The 21,114-nt window shown below is 39.2% G+C and overlaps 1 protein-coding gene and 1 long non-coding RNA gene across 4 annotated transcripts in view; both read right to left on the bottom strand.

Annotated features, from left to right (window-relative positions):
- Window positions 1-21,114, bottom strand: part of Fas3 (fasciclin 3) — a 344,259-nt gene that overhangs the window by 128,307 nt on the left and 194,838 nt on the right. The gene's annotated exons all lie outside the window — the stretch shown is intronic.
- The window catches only part of LOC138184646 (uncharacterized), a 138,471-nt gene that overhangs the window by 64,796 nt on the left and 52,561 nt on the right, over window positions 1-21,114 (bottom strand). The gene's annotated exons all lie outside the window — the stretch shown is intronic.

Below are 21,114 nucleotides of genomic sequence, written 5' to 3'. Positions count from 1 at the left end.
AGCTTTCCGCGTTCTCTTTTTTCAGTTGGCAGAAAAAGAAAGAAAAAAAAAGAGAAACAGTGATGCAAGGAAAAAGCTCAGGGGACTGAGTGGCTACAAGCAAACGCTACCCTTGATCTGCGGCTTTTAACTTTCCGGAAATCACTTTCCTCCATTATTTCCTAACGCTCTCTCCTCCCAGACGCTTCCGTTGAATCCCCAAGCAAGACACCGGGCATTACTTACGTTCTCAGCCTGATACTTATAAAACACTTATTTACTACCACGCGTTTCCGCAAACTCTTTTGGCCTTGACCATCTGAATTACGATCAAACTAAAATTCATATCGTTTCAAAAAATGTGTGACGAAATTACACGTTAAATATGCATTCTTTCGTAACTACACTATCTTTCCATATATTCGATGGTAATATTAACTGGAGAAACTTCTCTCTCTCTCTCTCTCTCTCTCTCTCTCTCTCTCTGCATATATATACATACATGCATGTCCGGCTTGATTTCAGATTTTATCAACATAATTACAATAGTCGTATCACATTGCAGTGTTAATTAAATTTCAAAGCGTCTCGTATAACTCACATAGCATATTCATGAACATTTTCCGTGGTAAATATTCGAACACTGTTGCGAGTCACTGCAGATCGCCGAATATCCCCTGGAAACGAAACCGGATCAACGAAATAAGACTTCTCCTTTGCCAAGAATTCTACGCTCGCGTTATAAGGGAAGAATAACGCGAACTCACGGCGAAAAGGGGCGATAGCCACGAAAGAAATCGCGTAACGCAGGAATCAGCTAAGAAACCAACGGCGATCTAAAGCAGGTCGTCGAAAATGAATTTGGCGTGCGGCCACGCTGTCGGAGGATCGAGATGATCCTCAGCGACGTAGAATGGAAACGGCAGCGAGGATCATTCGGAGGCGGAAGTTTTCTCGAGGATACGCTGCTTCGATGGAATCCAAAAACAAGTTTCACGTAGCAGGCTGTTGCCGCGAAAGTTTAAATAATCCAATCTTCCTTCTGTTCCCCCGGTGTTCCGGTGGATATGGCGTCGACATTTCGTCGGGAAGAAATCTCCTCGTTGAGTTTCAATTTCATTATCGGGAAACGAAAGGGATTGGCCGTCGGTTGCAACGCAAAGAGAATGGACGTGTAAGGGAATCTGTTGTGCATAGAAGCAACCTCGTTATTCGCCGACCCGTTGCTCGCGAAGGGAGCACGCTGAAAAAAAGCTTTCAACCCTCTTCCTCCGACTGTCGCCGTGTCAATTCGTTTTCGTGTTTTTTTTTAGAGACACGAGCATCCGGGGTGGAACGATGTTTCTGCCCTATTCGAAAATTATACGTCGTCTCGATCGTCTGTAACAGGTCTGCTTCGAAATTAATTTCTTTACGGAGTTAAGAAGTTGGACGTTTGACAAATTTTAGATAACTTTCAAGTGAAAAGTTTCTGACTAAGATAGTTGAAATGAAGAAATTGCAGCTGATTTAAAATATAATATCCGAGTGCACTTTCGCGTGGAAATATGGTGAATCATAGTGGTACGAGTCAAGATTTTGAGAACTGAAATTTAGTCACGTATTTCAACGTTGCGTACATTTTTTTACTTAGAAGGTAAGGTGAATTTTTTATAACAATGAACACGGAACATAATTTTATGAAAAATAACAGTAGACTGGTTCTTCTCGGATATGCAATTGAGTGCTTTTTAATACATCCTCATTTTTCAAGTGCAATTATACACTGTACTTGCTAGAAAATTCCAACAATTATAGGGTCAATTAGGAGCATTTAATAATAAATTCAAACAAGATTAACGAGGCTTGGAATTTCAATTAATCATAAAATTATGACTGTCGCGTGGATCTAATTATACGAGCACGCGTACAATCGGACATTCTTCTCTCACAGAAACAAATTAAAGAGAGTATGAAATCAATTTGAAACTCATTTAAACAGTTGGAATTCAATCTCATTTTCGATATTGAATGGGAACAAAGAAGATTTCTACTGTAATTTGACTTTTAACGTGCAACAGTGGTCCTAACCGCTAAACCTACAAGCCTCGATATGAAAAACGTAATAGTCGCTTAAAAACCTTCGTCTTTTAAATTCCTTTTTGCCATTTCACATCGCGCTTCAGATGTTTAACTTCAAATGACCGACCTTCTGGAACGTGGCGTTCTGTTTGCGAGACCGAATCGCCCACTTTTCAGATTCGGCACTAAACTCCCGATGTTCGTCCTCGATTCTTTGTTTCTTCGGTGTTTGACGTTGAATTAATCTTGAATTATGCTGGACTTCCAGCTAGTTTCAAATTTGACGAACATTATCACGATAGTCGTACATCGTTACAGTGGTGTTGAAATTTTGAAGAGATTCGTACAATATACGCAACATGTATACTCGTAAAAACTTAGTATGGTTGTTCAAATAGAATCTTGAGCCACTAGAATTTTTATTCTGTGAATAATGCTATATTTTCGAAGTTACTAAATTAAAAGCTATTAGTCTGGATACATGGGAAGATTTTCAAGCAACCGTGATTTCGAACGCGCATGTTCAAGGGATAACTATTATTTAGTCATGCGTTCGGTCCATTTTTCCCCAAAGAGATTTCGTTACAACAAAGTGTCCCGGATTATCCGACTGTTCTCTCTCCAACATGGGCATAACCGAGTGAAAAATGTGCGATGTGCCTGCACGCAGCAGGTACAGGCGTGCAATAAATTTTCGTTGTTCCAATAGCCACGAAACGGCAGCAACTATGATGGACTATTTGATCGAAGTACAATGCATGTTTTCATCACGACACACGAGATCTCGATTCGTAATATATGTATTAGTATTAGTATCAGTATAAAGAGAGTCGAAACTCGAAGTGTAGCAAAGATTTTTTTACTACAATACTGTCTGTTTAATCTACGACACGTGAATGTACGAGAAAATGCGTTTTATCAGGGAATGCTCCTCGTTGAAAATTTACCATGAAAAAATATTTTGCCATCACGTAACGTTTAACTAAAAAGTAAAAAATGAAACGGAGATTGATGTTGCCTGAATGAATGAAAAATACACTTATTACTAAAATATTACTCGATACGATAAATGATACAACCGTCAGACTGTATTTTAGAAAGCTATATTTTTCCTAAATTAATATTTATTTCTTAAGTAATGGTATAAGGCACGCTTTGAAGATATTTTAGATTTTTAATAAAATTTAAAACCGCGATAAAGCAGATACGTCGTAGAGATATTAAATAACAATATATTTGAAATTCTCTATTCACGAATCCGCTGTTGTTCCAGCGTTTTATACCTCAAACTTAACCGACATTTTTCCCAAGTCTCTCTGGAGGAGGAACGTGTACAGACAGATTCTTTCAGCTTATTGTAAAAACCATGTATACTTTATGAACGTATTCAAGGAGCGTGGGTTGCATAAACGAGGCGATACGGACGCAGGTGGACTTCCGTAGAAACGACCAATGAATTCTTCCAGGGAAACTGCTGCTCGTACACGAAAATGTTCATAGACACTTTCTTCATTGTGCTGGTGTAAAAGTCTACCACAAATTTTCGGACTTATATTCTTGTAAAAATATTATTGACGGCCGATGCGCTAAAGTTCATCCAATGAAAAGTTCCGACTCACTTGTTGTTTCGTTACGAGGCCATTCTGTAATTTGTCTATTCCACGTTCTTCTTCTTTTTCTTCTTTTAGAAACGAAATATTCCGAAAAGTAGGATATCTAAGAAGATAGAAAGTTCGGAGAACAGCAGAATTAATCGTCGAAAAACTTCAAACTCGTAAATAAATCATATCCTCTTTGCTATAGTACAGGCGATGTTTCATGCAACTGGATCATTCTACTATAACTTCGAAGCAATAGAAGACAGAAAGAAATGTAAAACCGACAATGTATCTGTACAAATAAATTCAAACATTCAACGTTTCTAACTCTTTGCAACGCATCGTAGAAGCTTCTGTAAATCGAAGCTTTGCGAACGACAGCTTCCAATTTAATAACATGATCAGGATAGATAGCACGACGAAGTCCGCTAGCCGGCTGTTAAAGCGAACGCGGTAATTTTAAACAATTCCGTTTCACGCGTTTCGCCTTCTTCCATTTATTTTTGCATTTTCCCCATTCGCGTAACTTGCTTGCTTTCCATCTATGTTTCTTATGTCTTTTTTCGCCTTCTTATCGTTTATCGTCGACAACGTCGCGGCACGGCGCTTTCTAGTCTTTTCCGCCGCTCGAGATTGCGGACGTCTGCTTTCATCGGATGATCAAAGTTTTCCGCGCGTATATTGTTATGATTAAAGTTCGCGGATTTTTACGCGCCCTTTAAGTGCATTCTTATGTTACGCGTCGATAGAGTGGCGAGAGACAGGGAACAGCAGCTTCGAGCAACTCTTTCACTTCCAGTCGAGGATGCGAAGAAGACGTAAGCGTCTTCTGAGAACTTTTGTTAAGGTGTCAAGAAACGACGCTTTTTTAATTGCTCTTTTCTCAGAATAAATGTACTGTAAGGTAAATGTACTGTAAAGTATTCGAACACTTTTATGTTCATGTTGTACGTGTTATATAAAATATTTTGCGATCTCTGTATAAACGTATTTTTAAATTTGTTCCAAACTTGATCAATATACTCGTGATAGATGAGTTCGATGACGATGCTAATGAAATTTCGGAATGTTTCGTATCGTACACGTAATACAGGGTGGTTGGTAACTGGTGGTACAAGCGGAAAGGGGGTGATTCTACGCGAAAAAAGAAGTCGAAAATATAGAATAAAAATCTTTTTTTTTTTAATTTTTCCATCGAGACAACGATCTACAGTGAGATCCGTTATAACGTGCCGTACGCGTACCGAGCGAAAATTCAAAGTCGATTTTCTCGAAAACAAAGCCTCAAACGAAAACTTTTTATTCTATATTTTCGACTTCTTTTTTCGCGTAGAATCACCCCCTTTCCGCTTGTACCACCAGTTACCAACCACCCTGTATATTTATAAAAGGTGTCTATAAGCGTTTGACTACTTCCGCGAAGCTGTGTAAACGTAGCGTACTTATTTATTGCGTCGCGTTTGTATAATAATCTCGATAAATATTTGTTCATTTGAGGCGTTCTCAATTCATTGGATAATTGAAACCCGTGGAAAATTGATCGAAGTCGTATTTATTCGCGACATTATTATTGTACGTGTTGCATCTCTTTGCAAATATCTGCGCGCTGTGTTTACAACGTCAACTCTTGAAACTTCTTTTCATGTTTTCCAGCGTTTCCACGTACAATATGCGTTTTGAATTATTATACCTCGATGTAATATTGACGAGGAAAAGGTACGGTCGAATAAATAGATGAGATATCACACTCTCTATGGATGGTTTCATCATTCGCACGAACAGGAAATTAATATTATCCTTTCCGCGTGCATTGCGTATTAACTATCCAGTATCGAGTTAAATTTCTCATAGCCGCTTTCGTTCCTGATAGATCAACTTTACGGTACTCTTTCTTAAATATTAATAATTTACTTTCATTCTTCGCATACGGAGCAAACTTTAAATACAACAACGAGGAAATTAGCTCCGTATTAATACGATGGCACGATACTTTGACTTTTAATATCGTTCTTGTTTCACCTCGATACTTATCCTGCCTCGTATATAATTCTAACATATTATCGCGTAGAGAGATAATCCTGACTAATTTACTCTGCTCTCAGACTTGTTCGCTTCGATCTTTCTCGCGTACATTGTCGCTGACCTACCTCAATCTTGCTCTTGTCTGGATATTGCCTACGGTAGACGCTGAATCAGCGGCTTTTTTTCTACTATCACCAATACGACGTACGTATCTTAAAGAAAAAAAAAAGGTGACTCAAGACGGCTTTGATCTTTTCGATCTTCATTCACGTGCTACAAACAAGCGATACTTTCCATACGATATCCAATACTTTTACACATTGATCGTTGGAGAAATTTTATAAGTTTCAAAGTCTTTATTTGTCCCTTTCTTTAGTACTGTAACTATAAATAGAATTCATTTCGTTCCTTCGTTCAGTTTATTTTTCCGTTACTTACACGCTGTCACCTTCGATTTCATCCCCATTTTTTTTTATACCATTCTTGTTAACGTTTTGTATTCATAAAATACATCGTATCAGATGATATAATGATATTATTGAGAAGAAAGAAATACTTAAAGTAGAGTAAAATTCATCCAGTACATTTGGCCAGATGATCGCCACGCAAGTTACATTTGTCCCACGGTATTTCGTCCCTTTAAATACATTGTAATACCACAATCGAGGGCAGCGGCGATCCAATAATAATTTTATCGTAACTACCTCGTAATCCTATTGCTACGTGCGGTTAGAGTAAATGGAGAATCGTCCGGTCAGCTTCGAACTGTAGCTGAAAGTCGTAACATAGAAATTGAGGGCTTGCGTTACCGAAGTGTCTTGCAGCATTTTAAAGGATTATCCGGTGGATCGGATCGGATGTCGACTGCCGCTAAACTTCATCCGGATGGACATAAAGTTCCAATAGTGCAGTCCGGACATCCGAAGATGTTCGACGGTTTATCGCGCAGTATAACATTTGACAGGAAATAACTTGGGACAGTTTTTCCATCCGAACAGGTAAGTCCACCAGCCTAAGTTTTTTCAGCCTAAACCACTAATGGAAAAGTACGCCAGAACCATAATTTCTCTTATGTATGATCGTCGCCTACAAACTTTCCAACTATATAGACGGATATTCATTTTTACTCGAATATTCTTTTTTCTTTTACGGTCGGAGTTTCTTTCACGGAACGGGCATAAATTAAATAAATAAGTCGACTGAAAAATTCTGAGTTGCAAGAACTGCTTCGTCTGGTTCTCATCTTTGTGGCTGATAATTATATACTAGTTTCTTTTTACGATGTTGAAATTACATTATGGTTGTACTTATAGGGTTACAAAATCCATGAAAAGATAATTATTGTAATAAATCGCTGATGACACAATATTATGGCAGACTTTGACGGACCAACGAAATCATTCTACTATCTTATAAAATGATGTACTTTCACAATTATTTTATAATCAAACAATATTGAACATTTTACTTTGCTCGCTGATACGGTGATATTTAGATATCGCTATGTAGGTTACAGATATTTCTTTTTTGGCAGGTTCGATAAAGAAGAGTCATTTCCTAAATCCACACATTTTCCCGATTACCGGCGTAAACATATTGAAAGCATCGAACGAAAGATCCATCGTCACCCTCCGTTAATAACTACGTAACTGTGAAAATATAGCGACGAAGGGAGAGACAGAAGCTCGTACGCTATCTTCGAGCCGGATGATTAATTTCGTTGACTTTAAAGATCGATAATGGAATGCCAATCTTTGACGAAGAACGCGGTGGTTCTAATGGAGCCGGCGGATGATAGAGAAACGAATAACGAACGATGGAGCTACTCTCGTTCCATGAAGGATGAAAAAAGCGGTCCGTAATTCTTCCGTGGAATGGATCCGACGCGAAATAGAATTAAACGGCGCTGGTGGCCGCGAGCGATGAGTCGTGACTGGGTTATTGAAACAGAAACGCAATGATCCCCGGCAAGAAGTTTCAGGATATTCTCCGGAGATTTAACGAATTCACCACCTGCAATCCAACTATAACTATAACGGGAAAGCTCAATTTCTCGATGCGGTGAATGTATGAACATTATTTTAGGTCGTGCAGAGAAGCAGGTTAATTCCGCCAAGCGGTTCGATTGAAAATTTAATATCGATCGTAATTGAGATCGGATCGATCAAAACTCGAAAGGGATTCATCGTTAATCGTGGTATATCTGTCTGAGAAGAATTAAAATATCTATTTCATTCGTCGCGGCAATGAATTTTAAGGATTTCAATGTTTCAATTATATTGAATTAATTTTGATATAACAGTGATTTGGTAGATAAAATTATCAAATAATATTTCTGAGAGATTATACATCCACGGTAATAGTAAAAATATAAGACACCTGTGGTTGAGAATTATTTCCTCGAAAACTGAAGAAATCTCGCAATCCATGTTGTCATTTTTAGAAACGTACCATCGCTAATTGTCGGACCAGGCTAATCTGTTCCTGAATTGATTCATTACCGTATTCCATGAGGACTTAAAGCACGAGACGATAAAGAAGAAGGACGAGGCGAGCAACACGGTAGACGAACGAGGCGTGCTGATATGATTGATGACGGATTTTGTCCGAGAATCAGCAGGTGCCCAAGAGTTTGCTGAGTAATTCATCGCGTGTACTTTTAGCCCGCGTGGACGGGGGATGCTTTCCAAAGAAGGACAAAGAGGGCAATAATTAATTGCTTCAAGGATCAACCCCTCTATTCTACTTTCTTGTTTTATCCTTTTCTTTCAAAACAACGTACTGTGTCAGCTACGTCAAAACACTGTGACGAGTGTGTATTTCGTTCAGAGGATAAAAAAACTGCTGCTTGCTTTCTTCCACCTCGTTTCTTCTCCTCCTTCCATGTTATTTTTCTGCCTTTTTACGATCTCGACGAGCACACCATGAACATATTCTAATTGAGTCGTGTCGTTTGCAAAGTCGACTCAAAGAGTTGCGCAGTCGCCGATTGCGTCGCGATAGAAACAATTTTTCTTTTCTCCCGACGTAATAATGATATTTTAAGACTCTTTTATCGTGCTTTGCTTTATATCACGCCGTGTCCCTGTTTATTATGCCTCGTGATTAATTATGTATTTCGATCATGCAGCTGGTAATTAAATGGATTCAGACTGAAGGTGAAGGGAATTTATTTTCTCGACTTTTTACACGATGTATGATTAATCGGGAAAGCAGAGCATGAGAAAGATCGTGTGTTTGATTTAATTGCAAATTTAGGTGGGCATCGAAGAAATCTATTGAATATATGTAGAATTCTAAATCGACTAAACTTCAAGCATAACCCGCTGGATCGTATCTCTTCGACACTTGAATAAACCATCCGCGATTGCAATCCATCACTCCGCTTGAAGGTTAATATTTCTTTAACCCTGTCGAGGTGAAATACTTGCCACATAACCGATACATCAGGGTTAGCCGGATCTCGAGCAAAGAAGTGGATAGCGTTTACGAACAGCTCGCGAATAAATTCACACACATGGTCACGAAGTGTGAAATATTGATAATAAAAATTAATTTATCCTAACAAATTTCCCCGCTAATTTTTTGAAAGATCGTCGATATCAAAGTAAAATGGAATAAACCAAGAGAAAGATGGGAAAAAATACGACATTTCGTGTTGTAAAAATGAGCTGACGTTGAAACATAGATTGGCAAATAAGCGATAAAGATCCGATACACAAATGAAGAATGAAAATACATCGTCGATCATTGACAAAAGGGAACATACGATTCGAAGCAAAAGCGAGAAAGGAAACCGAGGATCAAGAGAGAAAGAGGGATAAATCCACCCACCCGCATAATCAAGTTATCGTCGCGACATATCGCACATTAATCACAACTATCAATGACAGCCGCACACCAGCCATCGAGGTCCTTTAATCCCTGGCTGGCTCGTGTCTCACCACCCACCGTCACCTCGTCCGCTTCGTTTCGCCTCCATCGCATCTGCTGAACCATCCTCAATCCGCTATCTTCGCGATTAATGACTGGTCACGGCAACTTCCGTCGTTGCTGACTCTTCCGGTCTCTGTTATCGAAGAAATCGCTTCGATCTGCCAGTTTCCGAACCTCCATTGTCTCCAACAACGATAAAGAAGGAGATAATGGTAAGTGGAAATTGGCGAAAATCGCATTTATTACGATTAAATCTTAGGAAGTCGAGAGAGCTTCCGACGATGAATTGTCGGTTTCGAGATCGCGAATTTCAACGATATTACCGATAATAGACCGACTGTGATTTAGTGAGATCACAGAGTAGAAGTTCAAAATAGACTTATAGTTGGATAACCGTGCATAAATTTCTATTTTCACGAATAGAGCTACAGAAACGGAACACAAGCAGAGATTTCGTTCGTCTATTAAATTCTGCAACGAGTACTTTGGATATTTTCATGTATTTCTGAATATTTTACGCATTATGTATATTCTTGCGTCTACCCATAAATTCACGAACATCCACAGTTTACTGTCTCGGTACGTTTCCACGATTTGAAAGAATACGATGGTGAATTTCTTGTAACGATAATTTTTTAACGATCTTATGAAAAGTAGCAGCGAGAACCAACTTATACCACGTGTATACGTCCAATTAAAAATATCCACCAAATATTCTAGAATCAACCGATGATAATAACAGGCAACTAAAAAATTCCAATTCAAATGTGAAAGAGCTGAAACTGTTCATCCAGAAGCTGGGTTTTCCGTTCGATTGCACGATTCCATGAACGATCGCGGAAGCGCGAACGAAAGGGAGCTGGTAACGAAGGGATCCTCGCGAATTTAGAAAAAGGAAAAAAAAGAAGAAGAACGTTCCGTCGCGTCGTTTCCTGAACGTTTCCTGTTCGGGCTCGCTCTCGAGAGTGAAATTCCTTTTCTGTTCGGGGAGTCACGAGCCTCGAACGCCACTGCACGGCAATTTCGTGTATCGTCCACGGTCAATTAGAGCGGAATAAGGGAGGAACGAGTAGACAGTGTTTCGGTCGAGCAGAGAACGCGAGTTCGATGGTGTGGAAATCATTGGCCGCGGTGTACGAATCAACAGGAGGACGTTTCGCTTCTGCTCCTCTCTAACCCCGGACCGAAAGTACAACAATGGAGTTTCTAACGGCCAATAGAAACTTGCCGATCCACTAACGAGATCGTCGGAATTCCTGGTGACTTCCGAGACCCTGGTTCTACCGATTTCCTTGCTACGACCGCATCATAAAATCTTGCTTCCGATGTAACGCAAAAGTATCGTCCTGAAATACCTGTACTCGACGAGCTGTTTCGTTATTCTTCGATGTTCGATTATCGTACGAATCTATTCGAGCTCCTGAATTCCCATGAAATAAGAAATGAACAATTAAATGGCATTTTTGAAATTGAAGCGTACGAGAGATAAAACATATAATAAAAAAAAAATAACCACGGACGTTGCTACTAACTAAACGTAAATTTGACGAGAAGCGTGTTTAATCATCGATATGACATCGTAGGATATTTAGAATTGAGACAATCGATCGATGATAGGATTCAATCTTCGCAGAGGTGCAGACCAATAGGTCGATGCTAAGATATTAAATTCGTATTTGTGTACGCCGACGTGTAAATTCCATCGTACGCCAATATTAATTATTTGCCCGATCGTGCCAAGATCGTTAGCTGACCGTTAAACAAGCCACAGATTGTTTAGGATAATAGCCAGAGTCTATTATACATATTAGCAGTTGTGTATCTGACTAACTCATTAAGCGTTTAGGAAACACTATGGGCTTGCACGAACGAGATCCCTCGATGACGTTGTTTCGTGCCATTATTTCGAGACAACATTGATTTTCAACGCTTAGAGACAAGGTTAATAAAGAATTTAAGGTAGATGATCATATGTCAGTGGAATAATCTGGTAAATTGTTGATTTGTCGACATGTTAGAACTTACACAATGTTAAATATCATTTTCCAAAATTTCATATGGTTAACACTAGAAATACCATACCAGTCAAATCGACTCGTTTTATAATTCGTTTTCGCCACAATAACTAAAAGAATACTACAATGAATTTTATTATGTTTTTTTAGTAGTCAAACTTAAAATAATTCTGTATTAAGGCAACTTATACCAATACCTAACCCCAACCAAACCCCAATACCAGTCAAAATGGCTCTACAATTTCATAAATGTGTCAATCCCTGCAAGAAAGTAATAAATCAATAAATAGAAAAATATTCTATTATTACGTATTTTTTAAAGACCACTCATTTTGACTGGTTTTGATAAAAATAGCTTCGATAGTTCTAGTGTTAATCCATGCTTAATTTTCGCACATACGATATAAATCATAGTTTCCTACCTGACGAAAGGAAACGTATCGTTTGAAAATCGGACAGAAATTCTCGTTATACAACCGGCGACAATAACATGCAAGAGCCAACGAACGTCAACGACTGCAGTGGCAGTGGCTCGTCCAGGTCTTGAAATCCGATACCGATCAAAAGTTACGGTACGACGAGCTATCCTCCATGGAGCAAAAGTTTTCGCCGGACACTCCACTTGCAGAACACTGTCCGAAACTTTCGTCAGGAAGCCGGGATTCGATGAAACGGGACATAGATTCCTCGTAGTTTTTGTTTTTCCACCGGCGAGTAAATGGAGTATTTCGTTTTGCCGATCGAAATCAGTGATTCTTCTAAAAATCGATGCGATAGAAACGTTGGAACGTGCGAATATGTGTCCCATTAGTGTTTTTATGAATTAGTTAGAGTCGCAGTTATCGACTGAAAGTGTATTAGTATCGTAAAAACGACGATTAGTCGGAACGCGAAAATTGGAAACAAAATAAGGGAAATCCGAGTATAGGTTGGGATATGCTATGAAGGATAAAATTCCAATTATCGTCGATATTTCATACGTATTAAATTCCCAAGCTCGGCCTCTAATTTTCACTGAAAAAAAACCGTGCGATCGGCTTAAACGAGATTTATCGTTTCACTGGATGTAATTATCCATATCGTTAAACAACCAGGTGTCGATGATTCGCACGGGCTGCAAGTATTTTAAAATAATCGCTAGAACGCGTCGCGAAGCCGCAAATAAAACATCGTAATGGGCTGGCGAGTAGCTGATCAGCAATTTAGCGGAAAGCCGCCGTTTCCACGGTAGATAATTAATTAATTATAAAATATCTGTCGCCATAAATCGTTACGAACGATATCCCATAATACTATCCTGTAGGCATTTACAAAAATTAATGTACTTCCTCTTCGTCTATATTGCTATCGTCTTAGTATATGTTTTTCTTCATGTCTGCTGTTCTCTACTTTTCCGTAACGAATTGTGTTCGATGTTGGATGATTGTCATTGAAGCAAATTCTAGCGAAAGAACAAGGTTTTATTACTCCGTATGCGAATATTTAAAAAACGTACAAACATATCCAATCGGTTATTAAGCGATAAAAATCAAAGATAAAGTTTCGCGGTGTGCTAACGAGTAAACGTCAATTTCCGATAATAAACGCAAAAGGTAAACTCGTCCAATTTAACTCGTTTCACGAAACGAATTATTTGGACGAGATAAAAATTGAAATTGAAGAACTTCGCGGTGTCAAAATCGTTTGGTCTTATTTATCAGTCGCCAAGGATTACCACGTAATGACACGCGAAATTTCACTCTGGCTCAAAACAGTAATTTCGTTTCAACTTACCGAAAGTTATCGACATTTTCATTTACGGAAAATCGCTTAGCTTCTCAGACCACTTTCGTCTCGATCCATCGTCATTTCATGTTATTTTCCCAAGGACTAATTCGAAATAACAATTGATGGACGCGTCGCTCTATCAATTGATCACCTGGATTTTTGAAATTGATTGAAAAATGCCCGATATTTCGCTGAGGAGAATTCGTTTGGACAAATGGCCGACTTTTATCGATCGATGCTGTGCAGTTGCTTTTCCGAAGAACGAAGTCGATGAAACCAGAGGGAAATTGCAATGGATTTTCGCGAATATCAGTCTTTGTAAACCGCCGCCCCGTCGTCGACGAATTTTTAATGAACGTGCGCGTTAAAAATAATGTTCTACGGATAATGCAAAGATCGCAAGAAATAAAATGTTCCGTGGTAATGAGATATCAAAAAAAAATTCCATCTGGTATTTGCCTGTGTCCGGTTGTACTGTTCAATAAATTCGATTCCGTGGTTATTCCACTGTCCTCGTATAATATAAAAATAATTACGCGCTGGAACTTATTTAATTGGATCAAAGTAATCAAGATACAGTCGTAGTAACAGGGAAAGAGAGAGAAAGGAAAGAAATAGGGAACGACACAGTGTATTCTGAATATAAAATAACGATCGGTTTTATATTAGACAGACGTAGCTTCGTATTCAATGATAAAATGGACCATTAGTTCTGTTTATGCAAAAATATTCGCAACTAATTAATTAGATACTATTATATTTTATTATTTTATATTTTTATAGTCGACATTTTCCGGTTATAAGGTGAACAAAACATAAATATAAAGCTCTAATTTTATCAGACTAATTTTATCAGATGCTTCAGATTGCAACAAAAAGATTCTTTCGTGACAAATGGATTAACAATATGAATTTCAGCAGAGGGCATATTTGATCGGTAACATTAAAAACAGGTTGAAAAAAAATTAAATAATCGATGAATAACAATATCTTAAGTATTAGCCGATGAAGTTGCAATAACTGTCACCAATTTCAATCGTCAGAACACGTGAGACGATCGTGAAACATTATTGCATACAATATGCGTTACGATATATTTTGGAAGGACATAGATCCAGACTGATTACTACGTTGCTATGAAGCAATTTCGATAAATAGGCGACTCGTAATGGTTCAGCAGAGAAATTGATAGCAAACTTGCGTCTAATTTGAGAGAAACCTCCCGTCTACTTAGTATCCTAATCATGTTCGACCTCCTGGGAGTCTATGAAGTAATTAAATGTGGAGTAATGAGAGTAATATCCGATAAGAGAAACTTCAGCATCCTGATGTTGCATTAAATAAAAATTGTTAACGGTACAAAGTTTGTGAATGGAAATGACCGAATAATATCTGTAATTTAATCTAATTGATAATCAGTTATATTCAACGTGACAAATTTTTTACACAAATAATGATTTCTCGTTGCTATGAATTTAATAACGAAGATTTCAAAGTTAAGTTATAGATAGTTTGATATATCCAATGTTTAATAATGACGAACTAAAAACGTTAATTATTTTATACCGTGCAGGATTTCCCGAAGGCGCGGCTTAAAGTTTTCGGTAAATGTTGATAGTCACAAGACATGACGTAACAGAAATTCTATTTTTCCTCTGCCATTAGGTTTGTACTCGAAAGCCACAAATAAACATGCAGCGAATAATAGAAAAATGCTCGTAGCTTTTGATGGAAGAAGAACTCGCGAAGAATATTGTTGACTCGTTGAAGAATCCGGAAAAACACTCGTAGGATGCTTGTAGAACACTTCTGCGAGATTTGTAGAACACTCGACTTGTTTGGAAGAGAACACTTGCAGAAAGCTGGTGGAATGTTAGCGGAACGTTGGACTTGTTTCGGTTCGTAATACCGAATCAACTTCCAGATTCTGCAAGAAGATAAACTTCCTTCGAACGAAGCTATGGTTCGATTCATTTTACCGCGCAGTCTAAAGACCTCTGACGATATCTAAAGACCACCATACAGGACCTTCCGGGGATGTACGAGATCATAAATCTGTGTCCAGGAGTTTCGAGAGTACGGTAATATTGCCCGAGGACCGGAATTACAAGAACTGTCAGCTGAAGCAGCTCACAAACGAACCTTCGTCACGAATAAAACATCCACGTCGCTATTTTCATGAGAACCTTCTTCTACGATGGTTAATAAAAGAAAATTGATGTATTTTTCTACTCTTGGAACGTCGAGTTTTTCTATATTGGTTTATTAACGAGTTGCGAACCCATGTCAAGGAGAATCAAATCGTTAGGAAGCTGACGATCAAACATGTGCAACGTCTATCTTCTCGTAAGCCAGGCCTCAAACTCCAAACTTAATTCTCCACTTTCGGCTTATTTTGATCATAGAATTTCCTGAACTTTAATCGCACCACGAACGTAGAACCACAGTGTATAATAGTAGCTTTAATAATCATAGCGTTTCGTCAAAACCGAGGTAGAACATTTTGATAACGACTCGACATTAGCCATACTTACTAAACACGAGATTCGGGCAAAGACGAGGAGTTATAAAACGAAAAAACAAGGAAGAAAGCAGCTAAAAAAGAAAGAGAGGGAAACCTGAAGATTCGAAAACGAGAGGCATCTAACGGTAAAAGGCTCATCGGAGGGGATGTAAGGATAATTAGAGTGGCCTGCGGATGGGCGCAACGGAAGCCTTATATTCCAAGCAATGCTCATTAAAACAACCGTTACGTACTGATAGTGGCTCATTAACGGAAGTTTCGGTTCTACGATTCAATTACCTCGCCGGTTTTAATTGCGTCTGTCTATCTGGTCAGGGTATTTCCTGGAATTTCGACAGAGCGACTTTATAATTATTTCGACCAAAAATCTTTCCACACGCCCGAGCGAATACCGAATGTCGACGAATAATTGGGAAAATAGAAGCCTCGGTCTGCCGTGCGTGCGCCTCTGTCTCTTGACTCTAGCTTTTCGTTCCTCTACCTCCTCTCCCTAGATCTAATTTGCCCGTGTGCACCCTTCTACGCTCGAATTCCATGCTACCGTGCTTCGACGATCGCCAGCTTACACTTGGTGAATTTCTTCGAGACAGGGCTGCTGTGTTCTTGAAACTTCGTTAATTCTCTACGAATTGGCAATCTTTTTCTTTCCTTGCTTTTAGAAAGAACAGCGTTTCTTTAGCATCATTGTACGAAATTGTAAAGGTTAATCCATTGTGGAGTTAGCGATAGATTTTTGTAAGTAAAAATTAGCTCGAGGAATCCTACGAAGCGATGGAGATTGTACGTCTAATCATTCCATGAATTCGCTACTCTTTAAATGATTTCATTAAGAAAGAAGGTATGTTCCTAATAAGATTCCTTCCAAATCCCTAATCAATTTCATCCATCGCTCATTCTTCAGCTAGTACTCATTAGCAACGGATGGAAATTACAATCAATCGTGTCCCATGACGCTTCATCGACACGAAGATTGCTGATGAAGAGGAGGGAGGGGACGAAAGTTCGAACGAACGAACGACTTATCACAGAGGTAAATTAGAATCAACGAGTCCTCGGCTCTGCACGAGTTCCTCGTCCCCCGAAAACGGTTTGGGTCTTAAGGACAGGGCTGCCGTATAATTAAATGAGTTAATTAAGCAATTTGCCTAAGTGGGGCCAGCTTAACGAGGAAAAACATGTGACGCTTCAACCCTTTGTTTCGTAAGCTTCGCTTTTTGTTCCTGGCTCCGAGCAACAAAATGCGCCGTGTTTCTGCTGACTCGTGTCTCGCTTCCGATTTTCCTTTTTCCACCTCGTTCCTTTGTCTTCCTCCCATCCCTTCCACTTTGCTAGCCGGTTCTTTACTGGTCGAAGGCTCCTTTGAACGATAGCCTCAATAACGAGGGCAATTTGCTACACCAAAAATCAACGGGACAAAAACGCGAACACTTTTTCCTTTCCTGGAAAAGTGCCTGGCCCCTTCCACATCGGTGAACGTCTATGAGAATTATTTTTGCCAACGAAAGAAATGATTTGTTTCGTTTCGTTTAGCGTTTACTTCTGATATTCGATCGTCGTACAGAAAATAAATCAAACTTTCGGAAATAACCAAGTCGGAGTTCACGAATATTATATCGAGGAATCAGACGACTGGTTTCTGTCGTTATATCGTTTTTCATCCTCCTTTAATTTACATCTTCCTGTTTGCCTTGTAGCTGTTCCGATCTTGCTCTTTGAAGAGAAATCAGAAGCGTGAAGTTATACATGTTAATAATGATTCTGTCATTCCAGCTAGACTAAAAGTAAACCAAACAGCGTGTTAGGGTTGCTAATCTATTTTTACTCAATCTTTACGTAACCAACGTATCTATAAATTAATCTCTAAATTTTCTGCGTATAAACATCTTCAAACCCGTGAAAAAAAGTGCAAAATGGTACTATTTCACGATCTAAACTGCACATATCAATTTGACTCAATTGGACAAACATGGACAGGAGAAAAACACCAGTTTCATGCGAATTTCGTTCGAAACCCAGACACGCTGTGTCGAACCGTTCAAATTGCAGAGACACATACAGGTGCAGTTAGCCTAGGTGCAGGTTTAAACGAGGATCGTGCGAAATTCGCATTCAACGGTCGCCAAGCAGATGGCGCGTAAACAGAAAAACGAAGCTCTTGCTGCGATTCGTCGCGCGTTTCGCAAACAGGTCGGGAATTCGGCGTCGCTTTTGCAACGCGCAAGTAAACTAATGAAAATGTAATTAATGGCGCAGCGTTCGTCGTCGACGCTGTTCCCTTCTCCGGTCATTTGCATAGATATCATTCTTTTAAACAAACGCGCGAACCCGCGAAATTATTCCTATACAATGGCTAGTCGCGCGAGATACTCTGTTCCTATGATCGAATAATTGGTGCCCTGTTACACACGGCAGCGTATTGTTCGACGAAAATGAACCATTTTATCTGCCTTCCGCGCCCCCATTCAACCCTCCTGATCATGCGTTCGAAACTAAAATCCATTCGACCCTGAGAATTGCCGATTAATAATTAAATATTTATACACGTATATATATATATATATATATATATATATATATATATTGTCCAAGTTAAAAATGTAATCGCAATAAAAAATATTTACACCTTTTCCGAATCATTCCATGGTATTAAGGTCTTCTCGAAGGACAGCTCTATCTTTGAAACGCAGCACACAGTGATAAGAGTTTTCTGAAACAATAACCGATATCCTCGGTGCCGTTCGATATTTATACGGACAATTAAGTCGCTTCTCCGAACGTATCTTCGGCGACATTCTAGCGTTGACACAACGTCCTTGTGTTTGTAGTTAAACTACATGCTGCCAGACCATTTCTCTTGAACCGACGAGCAGCTAGTGTGCACAACGGTCCCTTCGAGCGAAGGGTCGAAGGCGGAAGAACCGGAGGTCCTATAAGTTCCGCGTCTTATCGCGAAACGTAAGCCACTTAACGATAGGGCGGGGGGGGGGAAGGGGGTGAGAGACTGATATGGAAATCGAACGAAGTTATGGCTGTGAACGAAAGCAAGTTTAACAAGGTAAACGTTAACTGTAAAATAGAAAGGAATTAACTTAAAAATAGAAAGGAATTTATTTGGGAGAAAAAATATGACGAGAATGTATACGTGTATAGATATGATATTTGGACATTTCCTCTTTTACTTGTTTCAATTTCACACTGCGGAGGTAAAAATCTTTTGTACAAAACTTTCAATGTTGCGGAGCTTCGACGTAGAAATAAAAGCAGAGACACGGCTTAAAATCGAATAAAAAGAAAGCGAGATGGGAGCCAGATCTCGAAACGAGGGCGTCAACAGAAGTGGCCATCGACGCGAGCTCTCCGCTTGAAATATTCCCAACGGATGGCAAAGGGATTGCAGTGTCAACGTAAGGGGCGGGTCTCCGTTGGATTCTTACGCGCAGAACCGCGTGCACGTGCACGGCGACGGCTAATTAGTAAAATCAATACGGAAAATCCTGTGTATAAACGGGCAGACTGTGACAACGGGTACCGTTCAACCAACGTTAAATCTAATAAAACGGTATCCTCCGCCGTGTCTCGAAATCCACTCGCGTTAACGATCGCGAGAAACTCGTCCCTCGCGTTCAATGTCCTGTCATTACACGCTTCGAACGTTGTAGTTTCTGACAACTCGGAACGGTGTATATCCTCTGCCAGCGACCAGCTACGCGTTGAAAGTAAAGAAAGAAACGAAACGAATGGAAAAATGAATCTTTCATTGTCACTGAAAATTATCCCGCACCGAAGTATTCCGTTCCCAGCGGGATTTTTGGCCGATTTTTTATTGACTATACCTCGACAGTGGGTTTATTTGAAATTAGTTCGAAATTCGAATCCGATCTCCGTCGTGTCTGCCGTTTGATGAAATTGTAAGTGGAACAACTGTGATGGATCGAAGTACTCTCTTTCTCTTCCGTGACGGACAACCCATGTAAAAAGTAGAATTTAATTTGAATGTAGCGTGCTGTTAGTAGAGAATATATGGTGTATTTTGAGATCTATGCAAAGGCCGAGAATTAACAAAAGTAGAATCAGATATCATGCGGAATAAACGAAATACAATGTGAAGCGAAACTATCGTTTATCGACTAAAACAGATATTTTCGATAGAAATTATTAAACGATAAAGAAAGGAAATTCTTCTCTTAAATAACTATACGTTAAAAAATATCTTTCAATAGGAAAGAAGAAAAGACAATGCAGTTATTAATGTAATAACATAATTATCAGTACATTAATTGTAGTTGTTAGTAGGAATATCAGTCGAAAACATCCCGCACGATTAGGTGTAGAGTAAAAAGCCTGTTCGATTGTTTTATTTAACCGGCGCTGTCGATGGTCATTCATTATTTTATCGGAATTACGAGAGATATCTCGAGCCAGTTCCGAGAGGCGGAAGCACGAAGAAGAGAGAGGAAAGGGTGGCTAGGGGGTTGCAGGTGTACGCTGCGGTGTGCGGTCAGCATTACCCACCCAAGCGCTGTCAGCACCTCCCCTAATCGCCGTTTTTGTCGTCGCACCAACCATTTCTCTTGCTCTAACCTCTTTCGACCCCTTTCGACCCCTTTCGACCCTTACCACCGATCTCCCTTTATTCCCATTCGTGCTCTCTCGGTTTCTCGTATTCGTGTTTATGCTCCAGGAAATTTTCGTTCGTTTCCTTGACCACTGTTTTCCCTACGTGTCCCTTTCTCACACCCCCGTTTCGCTTCAGCTCCTTTAGTCACGCTCTTTTTTCGTTCACGAAGAACGTCTGCGGCGAGAGATCTGGTCTTCGAGCAAGCTGTTTAAGCTCTTCCAAATGGCACCCTTAATAGCTTTTATTCGTAAAAGTATTTGAAAAAGTATTTGGATATTACACCTGGTATTACACTCTCCTTTCGTTCGATTCAATTAATTAATATACTAGAATTTTTGACTAAAAGAACGATCGTCTTTCTATTGTTTCCTCCTAATAATCTAAAAACATTAATATCAGGAAAAATACTTACGTAATTTTATTAATTGCGAAAACTAAAAATTTGATAACGGTTACTTTAACTGTTCTGGTATGTAGTTTCAGTATTAATTACCGAACGTATTAAAAGTAATATAATAGGATATCTGCGACAAATTATCAAATACTTGCCACGTTGTATATTAATATCCTTAATATAGAACGCGGCGAAACCAC

Source organism: Bombus flavifrons, chromosome 11 (assembly GCF_040668555.2).
Source record: "Bombus flavifrons isolate JBK064 chromosome 11, iyBomFlav1_principal, whole genome shotgun sequence".
Classification (NCBI taxonomy): domain Eukaryota; kingdom Metazoa; phylum Arthropoda; class Insecta; order Hymenoptera; family Apidae; genus Bombus; species Bombus flavifrons.
Note: the sequence above shows the minus strand (reverse complement) of the source record. Positions and strands in the feature narration are given on the sequence as shown.